Source organism: Pleurodeles waltl, chromosome 2_2 (assembly GCF_031143425.1).
Source record: "Pleurodeles waltl isolate 20211129_DDA chromosome 2_2, aPleWal1.hap1.20221129, whole genome shotgun sequence".
Lineage (NCBI taxonomy): Eukaryota > Metazoa > Chordata > Amphibia > Caudata > Salamandridae > Pleurodeles > Pleurodeles waltl.
In genome coordinates this window covers 1,152,087,755-1,152,099,890 of record NC_090439.1, presented here as the reverse complement: position 1 = coordinate 1,152,099,890, position 12,136 = coordinate 1,152,087,755, and positions in this window count along the sequence as shown.

Sequence of the window (12,136 nt, the reverse complement as noted above, 5' to 3'; positions counted from 1 at the left end):
GGAGCTTTGTTAGCAAAAACCATCATTGAATCAGCCTTCAGACTTCTTCCTGTCGACCCCGAGGATTACCACCTGCTGGGTTTTCAATTCCAGGGGGAGCACTTCTATGATAAATGCATGCCCATTGGTTGTAGTATATCATGCAGCTGTTTTGAGCAGTTCAGCACATTCCTACAGTGGGCTTTTTCACTTCGCACTGGTCACCTCGACGTCATTCAGTACTTAGATGATTTCTTAGTTTTAGGCCCTCCTAGGTCATCAAAATGCGAGTGGGCGCTACAAGCATTGATCACAATGTTTGAGGAATTTGGGGTCCCTCTGGCTCCAGACAAGACTGCGGGACCCTCTACCTGCATCATCTTCCTTGGGATAGAGATTGATTCTGTTGCAGGGGAGTGTCGCCTGCCTCAGGATAAGTTACAGGTATTCAAGCAATTTTATCGCAGAAAAAAGTTACCCTCCACCAGCTCCAGGTGCTGGTGTGTCAGCTGAACTTTGCGTTTAGGATTATTCTCATGGCCCACCCCTTTTCTAGATCCATTGTTCATTTTTCCTGCAAGATGTTACTGGGGCGGTTATTTGGCCTCACTGGGCGATTTACAGCCCTACGCTGGGCCTGTACACTGATGCAGCCGGTAGCATAGGTTTTGGCGCAATCTTGGGCCCTCTGTGGTGCAGGGCAGACTGGCCATCAGAATGGGTAAGCTGGGGATGGACGAAGAATATAGCTTTTCTAGAGCTCTTCCCCATCGTTGTTGCAGTCATTATCTGGGCAGAGGAATTTAAGAATAGAGTTGTAATCTTTTGGTCTGACAACATGGCGGTAGTTAAAGTCATTAATCGCCAAGGAGCTAAATGCCCATAGGTCCAACGCCTATTGAAACATTTAATTTTGTCATGTCTACAATACAACATTACTTTCAGGGCTAAACATGTACCAGGGATTCATAACAACACAGCTGCCGCCCTGTCTCGCTCATTAATGTAGGATTTTCTGCTGTACAACCCCCAGGTGAAGGAGATGATGATGGAGTTCCCGGAATCTCTGTGGAAAATTGGTGCCCGCCCTCCCAGATTTAGTAGCAACATCTCTAGCGGCGCATACTAGCAGGGCATATGATAACGAGTTGTTCTCTGAGTCGGTGATATACGCATTTCTACAGCATTTAAAAGACAAGGGGCGCCCAGTTTCTTGTGCAAAAGCTTATGTGGCTGCGATACGTTTTTTCGCTAAAATTAAAAACATGGAGGCACCTTTGAACACTTTTATTAGTAAACGGGCTCTAGCGGGTTGGGCCAGGGTGGTCCAGGTTAGCTCAGACTCTAGGTGCACTGTAACGGCTCCCCTGCTGGAGAATCTTCTGCGCGCACTCCCAACAGTCTGCTCCTCGCAGGCTGAGTCAACCCTATTTTTGGCAGCAATTTTGTTAGCCTTTTATGGGGCCTTCCGCATCAGCGAATTGGTGGGCTCCTCCAGGGGCGACCACGCAGGTGGGTTGCAGTGGGGAGACGTGACTGTCAGTACGGGGTTTTTATCAATAGTCCTGTGCACGTCAAAAACTGATCAGCTTAAAAGAGGTGTGCGCATTACACTCAGTGCTGCGTTTGGCTCCCTGCTTTGTCCTGTGAAACTGACGAGTGCTTACCCCTCGGTCCGCCCTACATCGGGCTCTTCTGCCTTGTTCATCCACGCTAACGGGGACTGCCTCCCACGCTACCAATTCTTGGAGGTTTTCAAGTTAGGGCTGAGAGCGGTACTCCTCCCATTCCTTTTGAAACGGTGCAGCTATACTGGCAGCAGCCGCAGGCCTGTCGGCGAACACGCTGAAGGGTAGTGGTCGTTGGTCATCAGATTGCTATAGGCGATACATTAGGCCTGAATTAGGCCTGAATTCGTGTAGTGACGGCAATGATTTCTAGTATGTGATCTCCTCACGTTTTTTCTTTTCATTTCAGTGCAATGTCTCAGCATGTAGTTTGGGTCTTGGAGCATTCATTTGTTCGAAGGGCAGCGTACTGGGTGCAACAGCTCCGTGGGTCGAATCCGGCGATGGTGCAAGGTGTGGCTTTCCGTTGGTGTGGAATTGGCAGAGTGGGAATCACCCAAATCCAGCAATTGGTCAATTTAGCAAAGAGCTTTGGGGGGCTCCAGTCCCCGGATCTCATCGTCATTCATTTAGGTGGCAACAACTTGGTGCGGTTAGGTCGCAAGGCACTAAGAGAAACAATATTCTTGGAGATCACAAAGTTGACAAACCAATTCCCAAATGCTGCAATTGCCTGGTCCCACATGGTGCCTCTTCGCAAATGGGGCGCAGGAATCAAATCAAGGACAGTCAATGTCTCAGTACGCCGACTTAACGCCGAGATGGCCAAACTTTGCCCGGGCCCAGGGAGGTTATGGAACATTCCCCACAAGCCTTTAAAGGGTTCCCACATGTTTCACAAGGACTTGGTGCATCTATTGGATGCAGGTATGGATCAATTCATTCAGGACATATGGGTTTTTGCTTGCAGTCATTTCGCGGGTGGGGAGGGCGAAGGACCTTTGGGGCCCTGGTCGCCCTCGTGGCTGAAATTGAGATATAAAAGTGACTAGAAACAACATGGGGGTCCCCAAGGTTGGGGCCCCGGGAGGACACCAGGGATAGGATCCTGAAGTTCTGAGCCAACCTGCGGATGTACACACCAGTTCAAGGGGTAAGGGAGCACAGATCGCAGGGGGGGCCATGGAGCTCCAGCTCTTGGTCACCCCGTTACACCCCGAGTCTGATTGGTGTTTGGAGGGGGGGTGGAACCCTGAGAGCGAGGACAAGGATCGGTGTAGTCAGGGTAACCACCCCTCTTAAGGATACAGGTGAGATATGGGTCACTTGTATGGTCCAAAGTGGTTCAGGAAGGGATCCTGTCAAAAAGATTTATGGTCACTAATTCTCATGACTTGTAAATATTTGTGGTATGTTCTTGTTAAATGTTCTTTAAGAATGATTTATGACTTTATGCTATAAAGATAAAAAGATGTTAATAAAAAACTCTTCCAACAAATAAGATTGTCGGTCTGCGTATAGCTGGTGGAGGATGTATGGGCTGTCTGGGGGCTTCAGGATCCTAGGGTAAAGCGCCGCCCCAACATGGGCGGCGCGGCCTGTTAGGGGATGGGGCCTTCGAGACCCAGCGCCCCCTTTTCGCACCAGAGGTGCGCAATGCAAACAAGTGGATCGTAGCGGCTGCATTGCCCGCTAGCCGGATCCAGCTGCCGTGAACCTGTAGGGGGCTATATAAGAGCCCCCCCAAGAAGGCTTGTCCTTCTTTACCATTTGCGGCATCTGGTTGCGTGCGGGCCCGCAGTTGTCCCACCCACCCTCTCCTTAGTTTAAGTTGTGAAGTGTGGTTTTATGTGGAAATTGAGATATAAAAGTGACTAGAAACAACAGGGGGGTCCCCAAGGTTGGGGCCCGGGAGGACACCAGGGATAGGATCCTGAAGTTTTGAGCCAACCTGCGGATGTACACACCAGATCAAGGGGTAAGGGAGCACAGATTGCAGGGGGGGCCATGGGGCTACAGCTCTTGCCCGCCCCGTTACACCCCGAGTCTGATTGGTGTTTGGAGGTGGGGTGGAACCCTGAGCGTGAGGACAAGGATCGGTGTAGTCAGGGTAACCGCCACTCCTAAGGATACAGGTGAGATATGGGTCACATGCGTGGTCCAATGGTGGTTCAGGACAGGAAGGGATCCTGTCAAAAAGATTTATGTTCACCAATTCTAATGACTTTTAAATACTTGTGGTATGTATTTGTTAAATGTTCTTTAAAAATGATTTATGACTTCATGCTATAAAGATAAAAAGGTGTTAACAAAAAACTCTACCAACAAATAAGATTGCCGGTCTGCGTATAGCTGGTTGGGGAGGTGTGGGCTGTTTGGGGGCATCTGGATCCTAATCATTGTAGTATCATCAGTTCTGATTATAGACAGAGCATTTTACAACCATCGATGTTTTTCTACAAAATCCATTCTAGAAGGGCCTGGAAATAGCTGAAAAAAATAAAATATGTTCATCTAAATACATTGCTTGGAATCTCAACATCTGGCATTAATTTTCTGTTTTCCTCTTTGCGGGTGATCTAGTTGTTCCAACTACCAGAAAAGTGACAACAGTGCACATAGCAGGTAACTAATGCATCTCAGGGTAAATAAAGGGATGAATGTTTTATATTATACAGCGGCATAGAATCATATGGCAATTGATGTCTCTGATTGTCCTGAAGAATTTTACAGCTAGCCTTTTCCAGATGTCCTTTGCACAATTGTGCATCTAGTCTCTTCTACTGTTTGCTTACCGATATCCTGATGGGACTGCTCAGAAGGTATCTAGAGTAAATTAGAAATAACTACTTAACAGTATTCCATATAAAATATTCTGTTTATTGTATATGTATCACCAGTTGCTGCTTTTTACATTTTTGGATATCAAACACTGCAACATTCAGACTTAGAGTATGTACTTTTATGATAAAAAAACAAATTCCTGTTCTGCCCTTAGTGTGTTTCTTTTTCAGGCAAAGAATGAAAGTACCTGAGCAAATACTACAAAGTCTGCCAGAGGCCAGAATGTCATACTGGATTGCTGTGCTAGTTTTAGGTGTGCAGGGACAGCTATTTTTTATATCTCCCTGCTAGAACACAAACATGCAGGGTTTTTCTTGAATTTTGACACACTACATATACGAAAATGTTAATAGGATGACTCCAAGAAAATACAACCTGTCTGAAGTTAGGGATCCTCTTTGATTCTGTTTTTTCCTTGTATGGGATATGGTTGAACGCCAGCAAATTATCAACTTAGCCTCTTAGATGACCTTCAATATGAAAAGCAATGTTCCAGTTTTCTCTACAGTGCACAACTGCTGAACCCCACCTTGGAAGAAAGGAACTTTAGGTCAACTAACATCCTATCCATTTTTTTTGTTTTAAAGAGGTCCTTGAAATTATCTTTATATCATAAGTGTAACTATATTGTTTAGTGCAAATCAGTGTCTCTGTCCATATGCACTCCATAGTCTGCTGTCTAAGCTCTAATGATGTTGTATCATGTTCCTCCAGAGCTTATTAATACTAAGTGTTGTCACCAAATGTAGGACTTTAACTAAAAGTCACTTCAGTCTTGAGGTCATCGGACTTCCATTCATTTCCATTCATATTTTAAATGTCTTTAAACTTCAGGTATCAGTGGGCAGTATGTGGCAGTGCAAACTGCATGCAAATGACATTGGGTGCTTTTCAATTTGCAGTAGATTTGCTCATAGCCTATTAAGGTACATTTTAAGTTTGATAACTACTTCTTTGATATCCAATTGCAACTTTTCCTATTACTTCTTGGACATTCTCAACCCAATTTGGCCATTTCAAACTTTCAAATGTGTACGCCATTATTCTGAGGTTTTGTGCAAAGTGCTCAGCTGGTCTCTTGAGGAAAAGATCACTTGCAACATTTCATGTCCCTCCAGCCACACAAGAGGTCAGACATCTGAGAAATGCAATCTACTTCTTAGTCTTGCGTGTAAGGGACAACAAGTACAGTCCTTCAATGGTCCTGGCCGGTCACAAAGACCAGCTGCAGACTTATTTTCTATATGCAGAGGTCTAAAAAAAAATCTCATTTGCGGTCAGTCAAGAGCCACCTTGTTGAAACTAAGAGACAGTGGGTAGGTTGACTCATAAATATTCCCTGACCAGTGGGTTATAAGTTCCAAGGGCAAACATTCTCTCTTTTTCAGCACATCTTGTTTGCGCTATCCCACAGTGTACTATTCTTAGTTAATTCCAGCATGGCAGAATTACTCTGTCACAGCAAAAGGCTCCTGAGCAAGGAGTGTGTATAGGGAAATGGGCTGTTGGCTCTTTGTCAACCAAACTAAATTGAAAAACTCTTCACCTCACTGGATTGGAACCAGGTTAGCTATATTGGTTTTGGGATCCAAGGACACCTTTTCCTCCGGTCCCTGTTGACTTGTTACTTTCAACTTGTAAGTTTCACCCAGATCCTTTACAAGTTAGTGAAGATCCTGAACCCTCCCCAGCTCTCCTTTCTGGAAGAGCATGAGTAACACCTTGTAACAGGTTTTCCTACCAAAAGGCTCAAACCATTCTTTCTGTTCTGAGAGAAGTTTCACTTCTCATCAAGAAAACAACACTGACCAGAAAGGAATTGACAGACCGGCTAATGATAATTAGCCTATTTGAGCTTGAAGCAGGCAAATTGTCAGTTTTTTAATGGTACTTTCCTGTGTATTTATATAAAATCCAGTTACTGCAGTGAATTGGAAATGTTTACATCTCCGTCGCTTGAATTCAATCAACCTAAAATGTAGTCTAAAACGCACATGTAGGTTGACTGAATATATAAAAGCAGAGCTCATTCTGTCAATGAACTTTCTTTTGACAGGTTCACCAGCAGGTTTACATGCAGCACCAGTCAGTCTACCCATGTAGGCCTGAACCCATATTCTGCTTATCAGCCTAGTGAATGACAATGTGTGTGCTTTTGTTCACCAATCATAACTAACTTCCATGTCACTGGTATATCACCTGCACCATATAATAAGACCTTACTGGTAAGTCAAATGGGAAAATTGGTTATTAGCCGATTTTGCCATATTTAAGGGTCAAAGTGATAACTTGTCTGAACCTTGATAAGTAAACTTGCAAGGAGACACGTCTAGGTCAATGAATCTTTTGACCACGTTTGGAGACTTCCCAGAAGGAGATATCCCTTTTTATCACAATCAATAGATAAATAACCTCATCAATATTCACAATCACTAATCAATTAAGCTAATCAATAACATTTAACATGTATCAATACAACAAATGCACCATGACCTTTCAGCCATGGAGAACCACACAAATCTAGTATGAGTTAGGATATTTATTCCCTATTAGTTACAATCTAATATCATGTTTATTAGTTTGACGATCAATAAGCACACCAAAACCACTTTGACAAGGCAATTAGAGCCAAACTTTATCAAAGCATAGATCATGAACATTTAGAATAAACACAACAGTATTATGAGTCAACTTCAGCAGATTAACATTAGTACATTATTCAACAAAGCAAGATCTTAGTCATTTGTCTATTTGCACCCGGTATTAGTGAACTCCTTAACTGACCTCAAATTAGCATCAGCATGTTGGGCTTCATGCAAAACAATTTAGCAACACAAATTTGGAAAACAACTAACTATGGCATCTATCACAAGAGCAGTTGGTACCGAGCAAAAAAAAGGCAAACAGACTATTACAATTATCATCAGATAGTTACCCATCCGAATGAGCCAGCAAACAGCTTCAGTCTTCGTCCTCAGGACATCAGTCAATTCATCATCAGCAAAGATAGGACAGGGCAAAGTCTCAGTATGGCATAGCTAAGGAAGAGAAGTCAGTATCAGGTAAGGATTCAAAGAGGATAGTTAAGACATCAGAACAGCAAAGTCTCAAAGTACAATAGCAAAAGTATAGCTCTGTGGAATATTCAGCAATGACCCCCTTCTCCTTGAGTCCTGTGATTATATTAAAACAGTCGAACTAGCCCATAATTCCTCATTGGATCAATTTTGGTGCATCATTATCTCTGTCCAATAATTCTCCACGCACCTTGCTAGAATTTTCACCTAACACAGTTTTTATGCAGTTTATTGGTTCCTGTGATTGACGTCTTTATCCGGTGGAATGTCAGGTAAGAAAAGTTACACTTTACGCTCCAGTCAGTAGTTCCATTGTCTTGTCCTAGTCCAGACGACCTTGCACCTGTTGTGAATTACACTGTTGCATTCCGCAAGAATGTCTCCTTGAGCGTGTCGGGTTCCATGAGAAAGAATTTACTACGGCTACACACACATCTCTAGCTTCTGGAAAAGTACAGCTTTGTGTCCTTCAGGAAAGCAGCACATTGCACGTTAGAAAAACAGAGTTAATATGAGACCAGGCAGCTAGGCACAGATCTTTGCTAACTAAGGCCTAGTGATTAATTTTATAAAACCTCACACATGATTCTTAATGCTAATACAAAGTCATACATTAGTATATTGTTAATTCATCATTAATCAATTTCATTAACCCTTTCGCTGCCAGGCCTTTTCCCCCTCAGGTGGCAAGCCTTTTGTTGGCTATTTGGGGCAGTTCGCGATTAGGCCCTCATAACTTTTTGTCCACATAAGCTACCCACGCCAAATTTGCGTCCTTTTTTTCCAACATCCTAGGGATTCTAGAGATACCCAGACTTTGTGGGTTCCCCAGAAGGAGGCCAAGAAATTAGCCAAAATACAGTGCAAATTTAGTTTTTTTCAAAAAAATGGGAAAAAGGGGCTGCAGAAGAAGGCTTGTGGCTTTTTCCCTGAAAAGGGAATCAATAAAGGGTTTGTGGTGCTAAAATCACCAGCCTCCCAGCTTTCAGCAACAGGCAGACTTGAATCAGAAAACCCAATTTTTCAACACATTTTTGGCATTTTACTGGGACATACTCCATTTTTACGTTTTTTTCAGTCAGTGACAGAAATGGGCATGAAACCAATGCTGGATCCCAGAAACCATAACATTTCTGAAAAGTAGACATAATTTTGATTTCAGCAAGGGGTAACTTGTGTAGATCCTACAAGGGTTTCCTACAGAAAACAACAACTGAAAAAGAAATTGAGGTGAAAAAAACATCAATTTTTCTCTACGTTTTACTCTGTAACTTTTCCCTGCAATGTCAGATTTTCGAAAGCTATATACCGTTACGTCTGCTGTACTCTTCTGGTTGTGGGGATATATAGGGCTTGTAGGTTCATCAAGAGCTCTAGGTACCCAGAGCCAATAAATGACCTGCACCCTGCAGTGGGTTTTCATTCTATACCGGGTATACAGCAATTCCTTTGCTGAAATATAAAGAGTAAAAAATAGCTATCAAGAAAACCTTTGTATTTCCAAAATGGGCACAAGATAAGGTGTTGAGAAGCAGTGGTTATTTGCACATCTCTGAATTCCGGGGTGCCCATACTAGCATGTGAATTACGGGGCATTTCTCAAATAGATGTCTTTTTTACACACTGTCTTACATTTGGAAGGGAAAAATGTAGAGAAAGACAAGGGGCAATAACACTTGTTTTGCTATTCTATGTTCCCCCAAGTCTCCCGATAAAAATGATACCTCACTTGTGTGGGTAGATCTAGCGCCCGGGACAGGATATGCCCCAAAACACAACGTGGACTCATCACAGAAAACAGAGGTGTTTTTTTGCGAAGTGCCTACCTGTAGATTTTGGCCTCTAGCTCAGCCGGCACCTAGGGAAACCTACCAAACCTGTTCATTTCTGAAAACTAGAGACCTAGGGGAATCTAAGATGGGGTGACTTGTGGGGCTCGGACCAGGTTCTGTTACCCAGAATCCTTTGCAAACCTCAAAATTTGGCTAAAAAAAACATGTTCCTCACATTTCTGTGGCAGAAAGTTCTGGAATCTGAGAGGAGCCACAAATTTCCTTCCACCCAGCGTTCCCCCAAGCCTCCCGATAAAAATGGTACCTCACTTGTGTGGGTAGGCCCAGCGCCCGCAACAGGAAATGGCCCAAAACACAACGTGGACTCATCACATTTTTTCATAGAAAACAGTGCCTACCTGTGGATTTTGGCCTCTAGCTCAGCCGGCACCTAGGGAAACCTACCAATCCTGTGCATTTTTGAAAACTAGAGACCTAGGGGAATCCAAGATGGGGTGACTTGTGGGGCTCTGACCAGGTTCTGTTACCCGGAATCCTTTGCACACCTCAAAATGTGGCTAAATAAACACGTTTTCCTCACATTTCAGGGACAGAAAGTACTGGAATCTGAGAGGAGCCACAAATTTCCTTCCACCCAGCATTACCCCAAGTCTCCCGGTAAAAATGATACCTTACTTGTGTGGGTGGGCCAGGTGCCTGCAACAGAATAAGGCCCAGAACTTGTAGAGATAGAGGGGATAGCACAGCGAGTTTATAAGGACATATGCTTTTATACATCTTCAGACTGACTCTGCTTTGGGGACCCACATAAGTGAGGTGTCATTTTACTTGGGAGACTGAGGGGAACACTGGGGAGTAGGAATTTTGTGCTGGAACGGTGATCGTACAAACAAAACTCAGGAAAATATGCTTTTTTAAGCAAATTTAGCAGTTTGCAGAGGCGTCTGGGTAAGAAAATGTTGGGGAATCCACGCAAGCCACATCTTCCTGCACTCCTTGGGGTGTCTAGTTTTAAAAAATGTCTGGGTTTGGTAGGTTTCCCTAGATGAAGGCCGCACCCAGGACCAAAAACACAGGTGGCCCCTCCCCCCCAAACACAGGTAATTTTGTAATATATCATTTTGATGTGTCCACATACGTCTGTGATGAGCCAAACACTAAAATTGTGAAAAGAAACGCACTTAGGTTATGTGAAAAAGACCCCTCACCCACCAACCAAGTTGGTGGCATGCTTCATCATCGGGGTCCCACCTGAGACACCTAGCGTGTCTCAAGTATGCTGCGACGCCTGATTACAGCAGAGGAGGTTTTGTCATTTGTACCATACTTACTGGTTGGATTTGGCACGAGGGTGAGTGATGGTTCAGTAGATCAAATTTTATTAACAAGAGAGTTCACAAAATTGAAATGCACTGGTAATAACTGAAAGACCAAAAAACGGAACCAACAACTCACAGCTCGTGAGCTGTAAAGCCATGACAAGGCACCAACCGCTTTACAGTCCACTCACACACCTTTCATACATGACATGCACAAGACCATTCACGCCGCCAGCCACGGGCCCAGCACATTAAAAGACTCGCATCCACAGACAGCGCAAGTCAAGGGCCCATCACTTTCATACGCCCACATGCCTGATACAGCAATCACACCAGCTGATGAATGTGTGGACTGGCGTTTGGCTGGCACCACCAGCCAAGCGCCACCCCACCCACACCACCAGCCAAGCGCCTCCCGACCCACACTGCCACCCCAGCGCCACCCCACCCACACCGCCAGCCAAGCGCCACTCCACCCACATCGCCAGCCCAGCGCCACCCCACCCACACCACCAGCCAAGTGGCACCCCACCCACACCGCCAGCCAAGCGCCACCCCACACACACCGCCAGCCAAGCGCCACCCCACCCACACTGCCAGGCAAGCGCCACCCCACACACACCGCCAGCCAAGCGTCACCCCACCCACACCGCCAGCCAAGCGCCACCCCACCCACACTGCCAGGCAAGCGCCACCCCACCCACACCACCAGCCCAGCGCCACCCCACCCACACCGCCAGCCAAGCACCACCCCACCCACACCGCCAGCCAAGCGGCACCCCACCCACACCACCAGCCAAGCGCCACACCACACACACCGCCAGTCAAGCGCCACCCTACCCACACTGCCAGGCAAGCGCCACCCCACACACACCGCCAGCCAAGCGTCACCTAACCCACACCGCCAGCAAAGCACCACCCCGCGCCACCCCACCCACACCGCCAGCCAAGCGCCACCCCACCCCACACCGTCAGCCAAGCGCCACCCCACCCACACTGCCAGCCAAGCGCCACCCCATACACACCGCCAGCCAAGTGCCACCCCACCCACACACCCACACCGCCAGCCAAGCGCCACCCCACCCACACCGCCAGCCAAGCGCCACCCCACGCACACCGCCAGCCAAGTGCCACCCTAAACATACCATCCCTTTTTTTTTGTTTTTAAACAACAAAGAAACCACTATTCATAAATTAGTACAAAACTACAAACGCAAAAGCTCTAACTGAATACATGACTAATGCCAACCGTGAAACCGAACATATAAAAATATAAAACAGCAGTTTACGCTCACAGAATTTCCCAATAATTCTTCTGTGTGTGGTAGCTCCTGAAACAGCCACCCACACACAGCCCAGGCTTTGAAGGACAATCAGGGCAGTACATCCTAGTCTCCTTCCTGATACCTCTTCGAGCACAGACTCTACATCTCTTAGCAGGAAAGTTTTTTTTGGCCATGGGAGGAATGTGCTCAGCAAAGTGACGATCTTTCAATCTAGCCACATCCTCCACCACTGCTTCTCTAGGAACTCTTACCTGTTCCAGCACAACAAGG